The following is a 19,011-nucleotide window of genomic DNA, read 5'->3' on the forward strand; positions in this document are numbered from 1 at the left end:
AAAAAAAATAAAAAATAAAATAATAATAATAATAATAATAAAATTGAACACTTAGCGGAGATTTCCAAGCTAAGTATTACAAGTGAGGTCTAGTTTCTTCTTGTTGCTTTTAGTAAAATGAGAGAGGAAAGTAATAAATTGAAGGAAGAAATGTTAACCGCCCCCCCGTCCCCCGCCGCCAGGATTTGGTAGTTTCGAAAACCCTCCGACTATCTGGATATCAAAAGGTTCTAATATTCACAAAATTCACTGTCAGAAATGTGTGCTCTACAGAAAAAGCCAAAGGTATGACACCTCAGAAGATTCTGGTCAGAGTATAAAGTCACACAAAAGGCTCTTAGATTAAGAGTGGGCCTCATAAATATCCCCAAACTAGAGAGCTTAAGGTGTGTTCTCCCAGCCATATCAACAAAACCCAAAAATAGAGATGAGATTATCCTGGAAAGGTCTATGAATAAGCCTCTGTCTAATGGAGTAAATCCCCATGACACACCGGGGAGACCCAGAGGTTTCTTGAGAATGTCACACCAGCAGAACCCTGCCAGCTTGAACTGAAATGGACAAAATCCAAAATGAAAGAAGGCTGTCAAACTGGCAAAATTCTATCCACAGGAAACAGGCTTATAAAAACTGCTCTGCTGCAAATCCATGCTACCCCTCATGAAAAAGGAAGGATGATTCAGAAGACAGCCATGAGCCCAGGGGATGGAGCCACGGCCACAAAGGGTTATTCCCACACCTTGACACCTAACGGAATTTTCTCAGCTGGATTTAGAAATGACTTAAGACCAATAACTCTTTTTCGCTTTCAGTTTTCTCCCTTTTTGAACAGGAATGCCTGTGACTGCTAACCTAAGTCTGTCCGACCATTATATTTTGAGAGAAGATAATTTGTGTTTTTAGTGTCACGGGTCCACAAATGCAAAGAAGTCGTGCCCCAGAATGGATCATTCCCAGAGCTTCCCCCATACCTGATTTAGATGATAAAACTTGGGACTTGTGAGCCGATGAGATTTGGGACTTTGAGTTGATGCTATCCTAGGTTGAGACTTTGGGGAACCTGGATGGAGGTGAATGTATTTTGCACGTGGGGCAGATGGAAGCTTCGGCAGCCAGAGGATGGAATTATCTAAGGGAAGTGAGAAGAACAAATTTGCGTTGTTCAAGCAGCTAAATTCGCGGTAAATTCCTTTATGGCAGCAACACAACCAACAGTACTAAAACAGACACCTTTACGATGAGTTGGGGGAAAGACGCATTTTGCACCATGAGATTAAAAAAAACAACAGCCACCTCAATAAATAAGGAAATAAATGAGAAAAAAGTTTTGCCCCATCTAATTCTAATCCCGCAGAGAAATGATATCTTCATTTGTGCTCATCAGAAGTGCAGGATTAACTCTAGGAGGGCTTTCCAGTCTAATCTTCCATTTCTGAAGCATACACTTAAGAAATCTGCTTTGTGGTTCTGAGCCTTCATTTTTACAAAGTAAAATGGGAACAGGGAGTACGTATTCTGTGTCATGCCTTCTGCAGAGCCACACCACCATTCCCCAGCCAGTGAAGTAGTAAAGACGTTCTCCAACGATATTTTCTTCAACAATCATACATAGGTCCATGGCTTCTATTCATAACCAATACTGAACCTCAACTTTTCTTTCTAGTTCAAGCTTATAAGTTCCAGAGTAAAATTTTAGTTGATCTTCAAACTCAACAGGTCAATAACAGACTGCTCCCTTGGTCACCATCACCATCTTTCCGTCCATCCAGCTGTCATCTCAGATGCCTCCCTCCCTTCACAGCCCATATCTGACCACTCATCAAGTCTGTCCATCCTACCTTTGAATTGCCTTTTGACTTTATACTCAACTTTCCATTCACATGTGTTCACAAAGAGGTCACACCCTGGTCACCTCTCACTGAGACTCTCCCTTCACACACTCCAATACACTCTTGTCAGGATTATCTTTCTTTCTAATTCAAACATATGATCGTATCAGTTCCTGGATTAAAATCTTTAATGACTCCTATGATTTACAGGATAAAATTCGAATCCTTTACCATGGCTAGCCCCAACAAGCTTTTCAACCCCTTCCCCCACCATTATTCCTTGAAAATCCTATTTCTAGCAAGCCATGCTACTGGTCACTGCTTGAAGACAAAGGAAATATGTGAGAAAATGGAAGTATTCTGATACAACTGTCCTGAGAAGTTTGGCTAATTTCCCCTCCCCCGATACACCCTCTCCCTCATCTTCCTCAGATCCTAAGTACTACATCTTTCAACTTCTCAAAATCTGTTCTCAGATTCTTCATTCACACTGAGGCAAATGATTGATAACATTTTAAAGTGGTGTTGGTGCTGACTGCCTTTAAATAGATTTTATCAGCTCATGAAAGACGGACCAAACCAGCAGTGTGGTAAGTTTGGTTCAAATGTGGATTAGAAGAACAGGGGTTTTTGTACAGCCCACCAGGAAAGGTGTTATGATGTAAGTTTGCCAAATTGGAGACAAAATTGGTTAATGTTCTACAAGGCAATAAAACCATAACCTTTGGGGTTATCTTTTCTACTGGACAAAAATTATGTGCCTCTATTCTAGACAAGGTCTACAAGTTAACATGTAACTTCAGAGTCTGAGCCCTTAATTAATAGTAAAAAGCCAAGTCAGACACAGCCACATTCCTCCAGATAATTAAATAATTCCCCATTGAGCCTGTTACTGAATGCTTCGGTATGATACTGAAAGGATAAACTGTCCACCTTTGTACCTTATTCCCAAGTGTTTAACGATTTTTTTCAAACCCATCAGTGGAGGCAATCAAACTGGAGGAATTTCTGGCATCAGTCAGTAGATGTATAAGGGCAGACCCGAGTTCTAATATGTGATCCTCCCTTTGATGCCAGCTATAAATTGCTGGTAGAGCAAATCATGAAATGAGGGTGGTACTGCTCTGCATGGCTAATATATCTGATGAGCTCAGTGATTTCTGGATGAAAGATAAAATTTGATCCGCCGGGATTTACTCTGGCGACCCAAGTCTAGCCGAGACTTTAAAAAGCAAACCGGGCCTATTTTCTGTCTACCATTTCCTGGAAAACCCACCAGCGCAACCTGGTGATGCAGATGCAACCCGGAACAAGAGTTCTGGAATAGGTAGACTCGAATCTGAATCCTAATTCAACCTACTTAGCTGATGGTCTCTGCAACTTAGTTTCCTCACCTACCAGATTATAAGTATCACAACCAATGGAGAAATGGTTCCCAAACCAGGGTTTGTCTGTGAAAAGGCATTTTCCAGGTTATATAGAAATAATAATAATTTTATAAATATGTAATGGGAGACGTGGACCACACAGTAAGATTTGAGAGTTAAATGTAAATACTGTTGTTTTTTAAATTTTGAGATTGTCCTTCTTATTTTTTGTGTGTGGTAAAATGTCTTTTTTGTTATGAAGTAGTTTTTTAAGTGGTTTTACATGGCAAAATAGAAGTTGGCAGCCCTATGTCCCTCTCCAAATGATTTTTTTGATACTGCTCTGGGAACCACTGTAAGAGAACATGTGGATTTACTTTGGGAACTAAAAGTATGTATACAGGGAGCTCTTATTACTGTAGTATACAGTGTCACTGCTTGTAGGGTGATGGAAATATGATCCAGCTGGTCCTCAAGGTTCCTGAAGAACCCACACTAACACAGTGGCTCCCCTGAGAGTCTAACTGGGGCCGGGCGTCTCACAGAGAAAGAACTTGGGGCCCATGGGCAGCATGGAGCCTCTGGGTTAAGCCCTGGCCTTCGGAATTACACCCCCCTCCCCGGGGACTTTTACTTCTGGGAGGCAGGTTGGGGAGGAGTAGTGAATAGCATGATAGGACCCTAACTCTTTGGTGGCTAGGGAAACTCCCAGGCCCAAAAGTCAGTGATGAGAGGGAAGAATCCAGTTTGCTGCAGGACAGCAGGGACGGAGAAGGAAAGGAGGGCATGGTGCTCATATTTAGGAAACTGGGGGGAACTGGTGGAGTTCTAACTGGCCAGGATGGGTTATGCAGCAATGTTTGCAGAGGACCTAGGACAGCCCCATGACTTTTGTCAGGATAAAGGGTGCTGGAATAATCCCAGGGGGTCCTATTGGCCTCTTTGAGCTGACCATGCATCTTTTAAATTCCTTTTTTCATTTTACGTAGATGTACTTCATTGAAAGAAATAAAAAGAAGCCAGAGATAAAAATCAAATTCACTCATACCCGAATTTAGACACAGTCCTGTTAACATTTTAATATATAACCTCCTTGTCTTTTTTCCCTAGGCAGACTTTTTTCCAAACGAAAAATAACACGTTATTGTTCATAGTTTTCTACCTTTTTTTCATTAAACAAAAGACCCAACATTTTTCCATGCCCTTAAATGTACCATGTCATTTTAATTGCTATGTAGCACCATTGTGCAAATGTTCCATAATTTAACAAACAGTGGGTGGAGGCATTTAGGTTCTGTCTACACACACACACACACACACACACACACTGTAGGGCGGTGATAGTTCTTGTAGCTAAATCCTCCCATACAAAATGCTAATTGCAGGCTCCAGATAATGAGCATATGAGTATCCACTGTACCATTCCTTCAACTTTTCTGCATGTTTGAAATTTTTTATAATAAGATTAGAGTGGAAAATTTTGGGTATCCGCAAATACATAATGAGTTCCTGTAAGTAGCATGGCTGGATCAAAGAAGATGCCAGTTTTCAAGGTCTGCAATGAGAGCTGGGTGATCAGTTCTCTGGATGAACGGCGGCACGGGCGGGATCCTCCCCGGCCGGCGCAGCGCCCCCTCGGAGCCGAGCAGCGGGAGCAGCCGCCCGGGGCTGCGCGCCCTGCCCTCTCCCGGGCAGCCCGGAGGCCGCCGGAGCGCCCCGTCTGCGCTTTCGCACGGCCTCCCTGGAAAAGACAGCGGAGGGCCAGTCTGCCAGGCGCGCAGCATCAAAGCTGCAGGCGCTGGGAGAAGAAAAGGGCCAGTGTGCATTCGCGAAACTCCAAAGCTCTTCTCCAGGCACAGCGACTCCCGGGGGAGGGGGAGAGGGAGCCGAGACCGCGCTTTAACAGAGTGGGCAGTCAGGCTGTGGGTGCCCCGCCGGGACAAAAGGGCCTCAGTGCTGGAGAGGACGCAGCCCCAGGGCTTGGGGGCAGCATGAAGGGAAGCTGTGTCCCCGCAGCACTCAAGTTCACCTTTGTGTTCTGAGTCCAAGTCAAAGGAAGGTTACAGGAGGAGCCTGCAGGCTCTCCTCCCTCCTCAGGGGGTCTGGTCGATAGGAATGGCCAAGTTCATTCCCCAAGATGCTGGGAATTCAGATGAAAATAGAAACGTGCTTGCCTGCTAGCTGGGACGGCGGCGGGTGTTTATGTCAATAGCTGTGTCCTCTGGCTAGGGCCAACGGGGGGGGGCGGGGGGAGGGGGGTGGAGCCAGTACAGATTACTGGAACCGGTGGCCCTGAAGGGGACACAGGCAAACATGTCACATGCAATAAAGAATCTGCCTTTGTTTGGGAGTGGGGGAGAGAACGGGACAAGAGATCGGAGGTGAGCAGATTTCTTTCCGCCAGACCCTAGCCGGCTCCGGCGCAGTACAGACGCTGCTGCGTCTTCCCCAAAAGAGAAAGGCCACGTGGTGTTCTGGCCTGGCAGCGGCAGCCCACGGATCCCCAGCAAGGTCAATGGCGGAAGGTCAAAGGCTACCTTTCTTGGCCCGGAGCTTTGCTGCGTCTTCTCTTAGAGTTGGCACGCAATCAGCCATCTTGGGCCAGGTCTCTGTTGGCACTTACGCAGAAAAAAACCTGCTCTTGGCTGAGTTACCCAAATAATTACAGTGGCTTGAAGCAGTGAGGAGTAGCTGTAATGACAGGTAATTCACAAGCGCCGCCCCCCCCACACCCCAGTTGCACATAAATTTTGTAATCCTACTTTTTGCCATAGAGAGGTGAGATAGTTAAGAAAGACGAGCAAATGAAAGAGCTAACACGCAAACTTTGAATCCTAGACCTGAGTTTCATTTCTAACTTTGCCACTACTATCTATGACTTTGGACAATTAACCCTATTCAATTGCCTTATCTGTAAAATGGGTGTAGGGTAATCTGCTTACGGTGTTGTTCTCTCTCTAAAAAAAAAAAAAAAAAAAAAAAACCTAAAAAAATCTTTGAAATTTTGCAAAACTAAACACCATACTTTTGTGAACACCAACTCTTTAAGAGCATGGTGGGTTTGATAGTAGGGTTGTTTTTCATAATGCTCTTCAACGACGGCCTGATGTCAAGATGCAACTCAGTGAGGGCACTGCTCCGAGCAGCCTGCTTAAACAACACCTTCACCACCACCATCACCTACAACAGCAATGCTCATTGACTCTCCAACAATCCTGTGGCTTAATCAAGGCCCCTGCCAGAAGATGATGGAGCCGAGAGTCCAAACCAGCAGCTTCTACACATGTGCACTTGGCTCCACCAACATTGAATAACTCATGGGCAACTGTAAGAGAATCAGAGAAGTAAAGACACCTCTTCTCTCTCTTTTTTAAAAAGATTTATTTGAGAGAGAGAGAGCACGAGGAGAAGCAGGCTCCCCACCGAGCAGGGAGCCTGACGCGGGGCTCGATCCCAGGACTCCAGGTTCATGACCTGAGCCAAAGGCAGATGCTTAATCGACTGAGCCACGCAGGCACCCCAAGACACCTCTTCTCTTATAAAGAGAACTATTCTCTTATCTCATGGGCCAGAGAAAAGGAATGAGGAACAGAATAACGGAGGGTAGCTAAGTGAGTCAAGCTAACTTGAAAGGGGAGGATTTGAGCAGAGAAGCTGAGAAGGAAGAGAGAAAGAGTTCCATGGCAGTGGGGAGAGTGCTGGAGAGAACTGCTTGGGTAAATGCCCAGACTCAAAGCCTGAAGGTGGAGGTGGAGGGTAGAGATGTAGGTCACGAGAGCTGTTGTCCTCTACTTGGGCGGCCATAACAAAATTCCACAAACTGGGTGGCCTGTTTTAAACAACAGACTTTTATCTTCTCACAGTTCTGGATGCTAGAAGTCCAAGATCAAGGTGCTGACAGTGTTGGTTTCTGGGGAGACCTATCTTCCTGCCTTGCAGATGGCTGCCTTCTCAGCTGTCCTCACGCAGCCTTTCTTTTTTGCTTGTGTGGAGAGAGAAGATGTGCTGGTGTCTCCTCCTCTTCTTAAAAGGATGCCAATCCTATTAGAATAGGGCCCCATCCTTCTGGCCTCATTAAAGCTTCACTACCTCCTTAAAGGCCCCATCTCCAAATACAGTCACATTGAGGGTTAGGGAACATAGGAACACAATTCAGTTCAGAACAGGAATCAAAGGTGGGGTGGGTGGAGGGCCCCCAGAACATAGTTAAGGAGAAAATCTAGACTTGCCAATGAGAACGATCTCCTCAGGCCTACTGGGCTCTGGGACAGAGGCTAGTTCTACCTGGTAAAGGACATAGAGCTTTCGGGTGCAGGGCAGAACCCATGCCGGTTCTCACAAGGGATCAACGTGTGGCCTCACAGCCACGTTAGTTAGTTGGAGAACCCTACAAACCAAACTCCTGGCTCGGCCGCATAGGAGCTCTGTGACCCTGGGCCAGTTGCTTGAATGCTCACAGCCTCCGTTTCCTTATCTGTAAAACAAGGCTAATTGTAACTACCCCGTTTCCTGCAGAAGGTAGAAAATGGAGGTCGGGTGAGGAGGAGCAGTAGGGAAGAACAATTCTCAACCTCCCTACCCCCACACGCTCCCAACTGCACATACGCATTGTAATCTACTGTGAACTAAAAGGAAATGGCGGGTGTAAGTAGAGGTGCTGGGTAAGCTAGAAGGTGCCATATGAACGATATAAAGGATGATATCAACAACAGTGATGGGGACAGCCGCAGAAGCTGTACTCGGGCATTTTGTCAATCCAACACCCACGTGGCCGCCTGGGTGTGAGAGGTACAGCCTCGGCCAGCACTCATTACAGTGGTGGTGGTGAAAGGCCCTGCGAGGGGACCGTCCCGTGATGGCCAAAGGAACTGTCCCCCCCATCCTTCAATAATGTGCCCAATTACTCCCCCCTCTGCTTCTGGTCTCTCCCTCCCTTCCCTCCACCCGCCACCCTGGCTAAAACTTAGATGTTGGGGAGGCAAGAGCAAGCAGAGATGAAGCCCCAAATCCTCCCAAATCAGGTTGGGCCTGGGGTGGGCATGCTCCCCTTCTTTCCACTATCACGACTGTGAGTGAATCTGGGGATACACATTAGGCTTGGCCGTCTGTCTCCTCACAGCAATGGAGGCTCCGGGGGGCTGGGGCTGCCATCTTGCTGCTCTTTCCCGGGCCTAGCCCAGTGGCTCGGACACAGCGGGGCTCAGTGCAGGCTGAAGAGCAGGGAGTGAATGAGGCCTGGGAAGCCCACTCTCTGGGGAGTCAGACTGTAAGAGGAGAATGAGAAGGAAGTTACCATTCCTGCCTCTGCCTTGGGAGAAGTCCTCTAAGGCTTGGTTTCTTTCGGGGCAAAGGGAGTGATACCCCCCTCACAGGGAGGCCGTGAGCACTCCGTGATGGCGCAGGTGAAATGCCAACGACTGAGCCGGGCACATGGTCATCCCAAAGAGGGGTGCAGTCAGGGCGCTCGTGTTGTTGGAATGCTCACCCTCCACCCCCTCCCCCAGCTGCCTGGGCACCGGCTCCGCATTCCTACTGTGGCATTTGTTCATATACAGAATTCAATATTATACTTAGCAAAATCAGTCTTGACTGAATGTCTATCATGTGCCAGGCACTGTTTTAAGTACACTCAATCCTCCTAAGTCTACGTTATTATTCCTGTTTTATGCATGAGGCAGCTCAGCGCAAGTTAAGTAACTCTTTCAAGACGGGATTTGAAGCCAGAACATCGGAATCCAGAGTCTATGCTCTTAGCCTCTATATAAATTGCTTCCCGCCCACTCCAAGGTACTGCCATTTGTTTGCTAAGGAATCCTTCTCCTGGTTTAAGTCATAAGCACCTTGTTTCACTCACCTCCTTCCTCTTTTACCCAGTACAGCATCTGGCACATAAGTAGGGCACATAGGAAAGAGCCACCATTTATCGAACACATGTGTCATATACTAAACATGTCACGGACACTACCTCGTGTATGTGTTAGGAGCCAGTACGTTCATTTGTCAGATGAGAAAATGGGAGCTCAGAGAGGTTATGTGACATGTATGTGATCAGAGCCAGTTCTGCCCTAGATCTGCCTGATTTGGGGGAGCACGTGCTTAATTGTAAGATAGACTGCACTCCTCCTAACCCCATGAGCATTACTGGATCCTTGGAAGGCAACTCCACATGCAGACACAGAAAATACATCTACTTAAGCAAATAAAAGCTATCTCTTACTTATTGTACACACACGCATACATACACATCTATACTCTTTATATACATGCATAAAGTGTCGGTATGTGCATAGATTAGCTCTGAAAAGCTGTGTCTACAGAACATTGCTTCGGGAAGCAGGGGAGCTTATAAGCAGGGTTATAAGTGAACTTAGGGTTCACTGTATGCCTTTTGTAGCTTTTGAATTTTGAACAATGTGTAGGTATTGTCTATTTAAAAACAATCAGACGTTTTTAAAAAAGACTGCTATGTTTTTGGTGGAAAACATACTGGATCCAGGAGACCTGGACTCTAATCTCATCTTTGCCACTGGCTAAGTCTGAAGAATAATCAGATTTATTTTCAGTTTCTTCATCCATAAAGTGGGTAGAGGAATAGCGGCCCCATGTCCCCCACAGGGTCAAATGAGATCATCAACGTGGACACGTTTCATGAGGTGTGTACAACCCTGCACCTGCAATACATCAGGATTCAGGATGTCATAGTTGTATGTCCAGAGCACATCCACCCACTCTGGAAGCCCGGGGACCTCGTAAGAAGCCGCATGGCCTTGTCAGATATAACTGCTTAGGAAAGAGTTTTAGGCGCTTCGCCGACATCCGTGGCCAGAGCAGCATGAAGCTCCAGGATGAAATCTTTAAGCAAAGCATTTGTATTCCCCCTTCAATCACCGTAATGCCCCCACAGGGAGTGGTCTCTTTGCTCTTGGGGTTTAAGAACATCCCCAGAGACGAGAAGACGGCCAGGAACAAGGCAGCCCTTCCCCAGCTGGTGGAGGGAAGCATGGTGATGATGGTAGAAGTTGCTGGTGGTCGGTGGCACTGCCCTGTTGCTGTTTTCTGCTCGGTTAGAGGAAGATTCCAGGCGCAGAGAAACTGTAGCATCTGTGGTGTCAGGGGGCCTGCAGAGCTGGGCGGTCTCTGCCTCAGGAGTTCCATGACCCCAACTCAGCAAGCCCAGTTTTTTTTTTTTTTTGTCCAGATAACAAAGCTTTCCTTATCGAATCTTCTTTTCAAAAGTAGAATTGGGGTGGGGGAGAACTCCAGGGGATTTTCTAGTTTCTGAGGCACAGGGTGGAGGGGGCAAGAGCCTAGGGATTGGAAAATTTCCAATCCCAAAGTCTAAGTGACCTTGGCCAGGTCTCTTCACTTCCCTGGGTCTATTTCCTCATCTGTAAAAGAGGGGATTGAACTGAATCATCTCTTTGGGTCTCTCCATACCAAAGACTGTATGTCCTAGAAACTCTGCCTTGGGTTCAGCTTATGTTGTCCTTACCCCCATGCTGCCACCAGCCCTGTGTCTCTCACAGACTGAGGCATCTGCTGTGTTTCCTCATCCCTGTCGTCAGCATCTGGAGCCCACAGATAGGGGAGTGTCTATCTCTCCTGAGACGTGAACACCCCAGGAGGGGGAAGGGCCACCTGATGGACACCAAGGAAACCTTGAATCTCACACTTCCCCTCTGGAGTAGGACCATGGGTAAGAAATGGACCATGCACGTGCGCGTGTGTGTGTTCTCCTGCATGCATCTGTATATGTTCATTTGCATGTGTTAGTAGGAGGGGCCAGGAAAGTGTGACCGTATAGCTATCATGCTGAGTTGTAGACACTTCCTCCTAGAAACAAGGGGAGATCACAACAGCAGTGTGCAACCCGTGTGGCTGAAACACTACATTTGCAACAGCACTGTTTCCTATGGGTATAGGGCAGTTTCTATCATTTCACCTCCCACATGAGTTCTCTTTGAGGGCTCCTGGGGTTTAGTTTGGAAGTATTATCAGCACTTAACATGGTTTCTTCGGGAAAATGTTCTGAGTCCCAAGCAGTTTATACATTCTCAGCACACAACATGTGTGAATGGGGACTGCACGTACTTCTCAGAACTCTGCCACAGTACCTAACTCAACCATGGGCACATAATCAGCAACAATCAATTAATTCAAATAAAATATAACAAGGGTCCTCATTTCATGACTTACTTATGTGTTTGAACAGTAGGGTGACCAACTCTCCCCGGATTACCTGGGACTGTCTGGGTTTTTAAAATGAAGTCCCACATCTGGGGAACCCCTCACTCCTCAGGCAAACCAGGATGTGATGATGTCTTTAGGAAGAGAGTGAATCCATTGTAGGCAGGGGCTTTGTGCTCCATTCTCCTTCCCAGGAACACAGAGGCTACTCAGGCAAATATTTCTAAGCCCCTGTCCAGTGATCCTGGTTGTGGGCGACTGTTCCCTGAGACGTGGCCAGAGGAACATGCAGAGGCTTCAGTGCGTCAGCCTCACGGATACTGCTCACGAGGGCAGGCAGCTGGAGTCCACTTCCCAGTGTCGTAGAACACACAGTCTTCACCCATCTTGCTTGAGCCAACTGCGCAGTCAGGGCCAGCCCAGTTCATTCTCCAGGCCTTCTGCTAGCACGTGACTCCGGCTTTTCTTGGACCATTTACTCAACAGCTCTCGCAGAGGTGCCTCCCTGCCCTTTTGCTCCTCGCACGCCTCCTCATGTGATGGGAGAAAGTAAGTGGGCTACGTGGGAGGAAGCACTGGCATGTGATCAGAAGCTGTGGGTGAATTCTCCTTAGCCTCTTCCCCAGGAAGTGAGGGGGGTGGGAAAGGCCTGTTTTATCCCGAAGATCTGGATGAGTCTGGCTAAGTCTACTCTGGAACATTAGAGAATAGCTAAACAGGTGCCAGAAACAGAGGTCAAGAGCATTTGAATGCACTGTGTGAGTACATGCCCACCGACTTGGGGCCCTGAACCCATACGGGCCTAATCCAGCATCCTGACATCGAGTGAGTACAGTTTCTCCACCTCTGCATTATTGACATTTTTGGCCAGATAATTCCTTTGCTGTGGGGTGGGAGGGGGTGCCGTCCTGGGCATTGTAGGATGCTTAGCAGCATCCCTGGTCTTGACTTACTAGAGTAGCACTCTCTCCAGTTATCACAAAAAAAAAAAAAAAAAAAGTTTCCAGGCATTGCCAAATATCCCCTGGGGAGAAAATCACCCCCGGTTGAAAACATCGAAGTCAGAGCAGACCACACATCCCTTGTGTGTCGCAACCTCATGGAAGCTTCAGTCTAAGCAACAGAGTTTAATGCATGTTACATGAAAAACTAGTTCCCCAGGATGTTCATAGTTTTTGCACAGAGATAGTACTCTGTCAGTACATCTGACAGTCAGGAAACCTGTTCAACACTGTTTTTTCATGGCCACCAAGCGGGTCGCAGATTCCAATCTTAACATCCGAGCACAAAAAACCACTGAGCCACTCTCAGTCCCAAATCCAAAAATCCCAAGAGACCCATTGGCCTAGCGTAGACTTACTGTCTCAAGATTCCCAGACCAGTCAATGGTCTCAGGATCAGTTAACTGTCTGCTTCTGTTGCAATTAGAGATTATATCCCTGGTGAGGGTGGAATAGGGTGGGTGTGGAGCCATTCCCCAAAGAAGGGATATACTAAGCAGACAAAATAATAGATGCCGAGCATAGTTCTTTAACAACGATTTCCTTTAAAAGTTTTTTTTTTTTTTTTGCTTTGTGCTTTCCCTAAATGCCTAAGCAACTTCATCGTCTTGATTCCTGCTCAGATTTCATGGAAATTGGGGGCAGCATATCTAAATTGCGGCAAAAGTTACAAGGACATGAAAAAATTTTCTTAAATTCTTGAATTAAAAGAGACAGGTTGCTCAATATTTCCAGGGATTGGAGATAAGGGTCACTGTGACTGGCAAGGGTGAAGTCAGGTATGTATATAGATCTAGAGCTTTTACTGATTACATTCCAGGTAGTTATCCTTTTAAAAGTTGGCTACCATGAATAGCCAGATGAAGAAGAGTCTTTGAAGAGGTAAAGCAGCCCTGAGCAGACCAGGGCATCATGATCAGGCTTACTCAATTTCTATTCTGAGCAAGGGATGCTATCACTTTAAACACTGTGTTCTGGTTGCTAAGGAAACCAGATAAGTGGGTTGCCAACACAATCTTCAATCTTCCTATGAAGATTAAAGCACCTTGCTCCAACTAGAGAGCAGATGGAAGAGGCACAGGTGCGAGACGTATTTCTTATTACTGGGGGAGGGTTAGGCCAGGTGAAGGATGAAAGGAGACAGTTTCTAGTTCATGGGAAGAAGATAAAATTTGTAGTTACTGGCTACTTTACAAATCTTAACTCTTTGCTACATCAATCAAGATAGGGGTTTAAGCCTGACTTCTAGTTCCATTTCTACCACTAAATTTTCTTTGTCAAGAATTGAAGTGAGATTTGGTGCCAAGTTTGGAAGTCAGTTACAGATGTGTTTTAGTTAGCCTATTCCTTTTGGTTATTCTTTTTTTTTTAAATTTTTAAAATTTTTTATTTTTATTTTAGAGAGAGGGAGAGAGAGCAGGTGGGGGGGGAGGGGGAGGGGGAGAGGGAGAGAGAGAATCTCCACGGCCAGCGCGGAGCCTGACATGGGGCTCAATCTCAGGACCCTGATATCATGACCTGAGCTGAAATCACGAGTTGGACGTTCAGCCAACTGAGCCACCCAGGCACCCGCCCCTTTTGGTTATTCTTATAAAATTATAAGCATATAAGAGTATAAAGAATAATATGCCATACTCTCATGTACTGATTACACAGCTTAAAAATAAAACATTATAGATACACTCAGTTGCTTGTGCATTTTTGCCCCCTTCCTGGTTAATCTCATAGAAATGTCTCGTGTATGTGTCACTTCTCTCTATATGGAAATCATAGTTACTAAACTTACCAGGTTTTCAACTATAAGCAATAAAGGAACATTAAATACAGAGTAACTCGAGCAGGCCTAGTCTAGGGTGAGGCTTTTCTATTTGGGATTCAGGTTAGTTTTTCCTCCAACCCCAACTCTGAACAAATGTGAAAAAAACAGGTGTAGTCAGGAGTCAGTATGTAGGAGTGTAAATGCTGCTGAGCATGACTGAATTGCCAATGCTGATTTCCTTTCCTCATTCATTCATTCAACAAAGATATATCGAGTGCCTATTTTGTGCCAGGCATTGTGCTAGGCACTGAAGATAAAGCAGGAAAATAATGCAAAGATTCGGCCCACACAGACCTTAGTAGGGGACAGAGACAAGAATAAAATCTATAGAAGTTGAAATGTAAATGGAAAAAAAAAAAAGCAGGTTTGAGGAAGAAAATGATGAAGAGGTTATAATTTCAGATAGGGTCGTCCCTGATTCCCCTGAGGCTTCACGATGAAGGTGCATTTGTCAGAAACTCACCCTATGCCTTACAACACTGGTTTTAGGAAGGGAAAAGCACGGACGAACAATGACAGGGAGGATGACCTCTAACATTTCTCCTATAATTGAAAAACCAATAATTTTCACACTTTTCTCTCACCTATAACCAGAGGTAACAAAATAACTGCTTAAATATCAATTCATTATCCTATTCTCAAGCTGAGGGTTTGTAAAACAATGCAAGTGCTCCAACTCAGGTAAACAGAGGAGACGGAGAAGCAAAGACCACCTAGGGAATCTGTGCACGCCTAAGCAGGTACCACTTTTACTCATATCTCTGTTACCCAAGTAAATAAGACTGCAACCAACACTGCCCTAAATCGGAATCCCACCATAGGAAGGCTGTGGTTATTAACCTCTTCCCTCCAAAGCCACGACCAAGCCTTGACATCGCCAAGGAGACGAAGCACTCACTCCTCAAACCTATACCACTCCAGGCTTCAACCCACAGCTCACCAACTCACAATTCCACCCTGTCTTTGGTCCCTCAGTAACCGGACAAAGAACATGATGCTCAGGTAGAAGCTCCAAATTTCATGCAACTCAGTATCTTACTTGCTCCAACCCTGCTTCCAGACCCAAACCTGGGATACCAGCAGTTGAACTGTAGCCAGTTATCCAGCCCATTTCTGCAAGAGTAAATGTCTCCTTGCCACAGAGTTGCCAACTAATTACTCAGTGTAATGGGAGGAGTAGGGTAAGGAGAAATACAGGGATCAAGCCTGGGTCCAAAATGGAAGCATCCTGATTTTTCCAAACCTTGCACTGCGAAGTTCTAGTTGAGCATGCTTTGGCCCTGCAATCCACAAGGCTGCCCTTGATACCTATTATACAATTAGCCACGTACCTTATTTCACATATGCAACATAAGAACCCAAGCCAAGCTAAAATATTGAATTGCCAAGGTAATTTAGAAATGTCAAAAGACCTAACAGCTTAACACATGAGCTAAATGTCTTGACTGTGTTCTCTTCTCTTTCTAAAATGAAATGTATGGTTCTGGAGTTCTGAGCTTAGCCTTAGAACTAAGCACCTTTCATGGCAAGGCCCACTGCTTAGGATACTTCTCTCCCTTCTCCCCCCATTTTAAATACTTACTAATTTTACGGGGTAGCCTTTGACTTTTCAGGTGTCATGCACACCCTCTTCTGGTCAGTTAAAGAAAAACTGATCGCCGTTAGGAAAAGAACTATTGGGAATGATACAAATGGTGGTCAAAAAAGGGGAATATTCTGATACAATTGATGAGCCTTCCCTTCTTTCTTTTTTTTTTTCCCTTCTTTCTTTTTTTTTTCCCTTCTTTCTTTTTGTGATCAGCAAAAATCCATTTCATTATGAAAATTAGTGATCCTATTTTCTAACAGATGAGCCTACTCCTCAGATTCCTACATTCCCCTGTGACATAGTGACAAGGGACCACTCTAAGTGAGACTCAATAAAATCCAGTCCCTGCGAAAATCAGTTCAGTCCTGGCACACTTCACATTCCAGAAGACACCTGAGGAAGGTGAGGGAAACACAGTTTTGTTTGCAACTCTGAGAATTTTGTGCTAAGACACAACAAAGCATAGTGAGTACAGGCATGACCGTTGATGTGGGACTAAGTCTGAATCCCAGTTCTGCCACTTACCAGCTGTGAGATCTTGGGCAAGTTACTGAACATCTCCATGACCGTTTCATCCCTTAAAAGTGAAAAATAGCATTTCCCCAGAGGTCTGTAGTGAGGATTAAATGAGTTAATATTGAAAGGGCTTAGAACAGTGCCTGGCACAGAATAACTAGCATAAAAAGGAGAAGAAATCTGTAGGGGCTTTCTCCTAACACCAGGATGGTCTCTGCAGATGCCTTGGCCTGTGCCACAGATTACACCAACCCTTCCAAATGGAAATTTTACTAGTAATTTCCTCCTGCAGATTTTACAACCTTCTCTGGCAAACCCACCAGGGCACTAAGCAATGCGATGAGCTAGACTTCTCTTTTTTTCCCTATCCTACATGTTGGGCAGGTCATGAATCCCTTAAGTACCTATTCTGAAATGATAGACTACATTTCAATAATCATTTTATTAGTTACAGAAGAATCTCCACTAGTATTTACAAAGTGCAAAAAAAGCTGTTATTACTCCTAAAGTGTGAAATAACAATTATCCTTCATACAACAAAAGAACAAGATGAAAATCTTTTCATGTTATAATTCACTAATTTTGCTAGTTTTTTATTAGAGCATTACAATTAAGACATTAAATTATAAATTCATGTGGTATACTTAGAAATTAAATTACAAAATAACACAAATACTTTTAAGGTGTGTTGTGCCAACAAAGTTTAAATTTTTATCATTAATTGGGATTCAGATTTTGGATTAGGCAGACAGTTTGGCTTACTCTGTGATGTGTATAAAGGCTGGAAAGGGCAAGGGAGGAGGAAGATGTCTTTAAATAAATTATGTCACAGAAAAATTTTAAAAGCAAAAAATGATTACGTTTTTAAATGGTATAAGTTAATATTTTAACCTGCTGGCACAACGTACAGAAAATACTTAAATGACAGAGGTTTTTTTTTTTTTAAAAGCAAACAGCAGCTTTACAAACAGTAATACTTCTTTATACATATATTAAAGTAACAATGTGTTAAGATTTAACAGTTTTATGTTAAAGAGTTGAAAAATGAATGTAGAGTTCACTACTCATTTGCACATTACAATCCCCACCCCACCCCCCAGCTTATTAAGAAATCAGACAAGTACATTATTTGGATATTAATTTTTCAATATTTAAACTATGTGAATTCCTTTTGACTAATTCTTTTCCAAATACTGGAAGCATATAAAATACCCTCTCTGCAAAAATGACCTCCAATCAAAGCCTTTAAAAACTTTTCAATGTATAACACACATTATTTTTCCCATGTTTAGTCAAAAGAAATATATTACATCATTTACAAACATATTTAAACCAAAAATTAAGCTAGTATGAACATTTGTCTTTTGAGAAGTGATCTTCACAGCAAACAAACCTACTAAAGCAGAAATCTAGTTCTGGGAGTGCAATTCATATTATATAATTCATATACTTATGTACTGAAATAGAAATCTAATATTAATTATTGCCATAAAACAACCTCTACACACTAAGAAAAAAATATCTATGGTTTTTATTTCTTGTGATAATGAACCCCTACTCTTACCATTAGGTCTCCGAAGAGCCACCCACTCCCAGTTACAAACAAAAAACAAAAGACAAAAAAAAACCACTTTCCCAATTTTCACACCTCCTCCTGTATAGAATATACAAATTCCAGAATTTATCTAAAGGAAACAAATTATAAGGACATTATTAATACTTATTTAGGCATACTTTCGACACAGTAGCATTTCCTTTAATAAATTTTGGATAGTCCTCTAGAGTGACCTGTCTCATATAAAAAAGGCTGTGGTCCCTTGGGTTTGCTGGCAGAAGATCCTGCACGTGCAAGAGCATTTATCAAACACATAATCGAACACTTCTGAAGTCTATAGTAATAAATTTAAAAGTTACTGGTGTTCTGAAGATTTCCTCAACTTCTCTTTTGATACAAATGTCAAAAATGTAAAATGACAATTCTCATCCAGAAGAGATATAAAATATAAGAAACCTTTGAAAAGCCAATACCTCAAGATCAAGAGTTATCTGAATCACTGACACCAAGCAAAGGAAATTTACACCATAAAAAGTATGAAAAGTTTTTAAACTCACTTTTAAGATTGTCAGTAGTTCAAAATCTCTATCATTTCCTTAAACCAATTAACACTTCCAAATGTGTAGACACAGTAAGGTCTGCCACATATACACCCATGATTACTATTTCAGAGGCTTCATTCCTTACATGCTGTGTTCCTTTAAGTACTAGACTAAATACGTTGTGCCTAAGAAGTCTATACTGGAGAACAGTTTAGACAGGACAGGATAATAATGTCCCCTTTTAGCACACTAATAAAGTTGATAGACTGACATTTTCTATACAGCAATGCTCCTAAACTTCCATAATGCACAAATAACTAAATCATCACCCAAGAAATCTCATTCTCCAGTATTAAATGCCAGCATTATAAAACATCACAACTAGCACAGTAGTCCCAATGAGTTCAGTAAAAAACCTGCCCAATTCTTCTCTCCTGCCTCTGTGAGGCAAAGCCCTGCGCCATTAAACCAGAGCAGGGAAAGTACCCCTCCCTCCTCAGGTCTGTGCCTGCTTGTGGGAGCTTGAGAGCTTAAGGCTGGAGCCGCGGGTGCATGTGTGTGGTCCACTGGAGGCTGGGGATGGGGCGGCGGGGGGGGGGGGGGGGGG

Source organism: Leptonychotes weddellii, chromosome 9 (assembly GCF_054177405.1).
Source record: "Leptonychotes weddellii isolate Sample4059 chromosome 9, ASM5417740v2, whole genome shotgun sequence".
Lineage (NCBI taxonomy): Eukaryota > Metazoa > Chordata > Mammalia > Carnivora > Phocidae > Leptonychotes > Leptonychotes weddellii.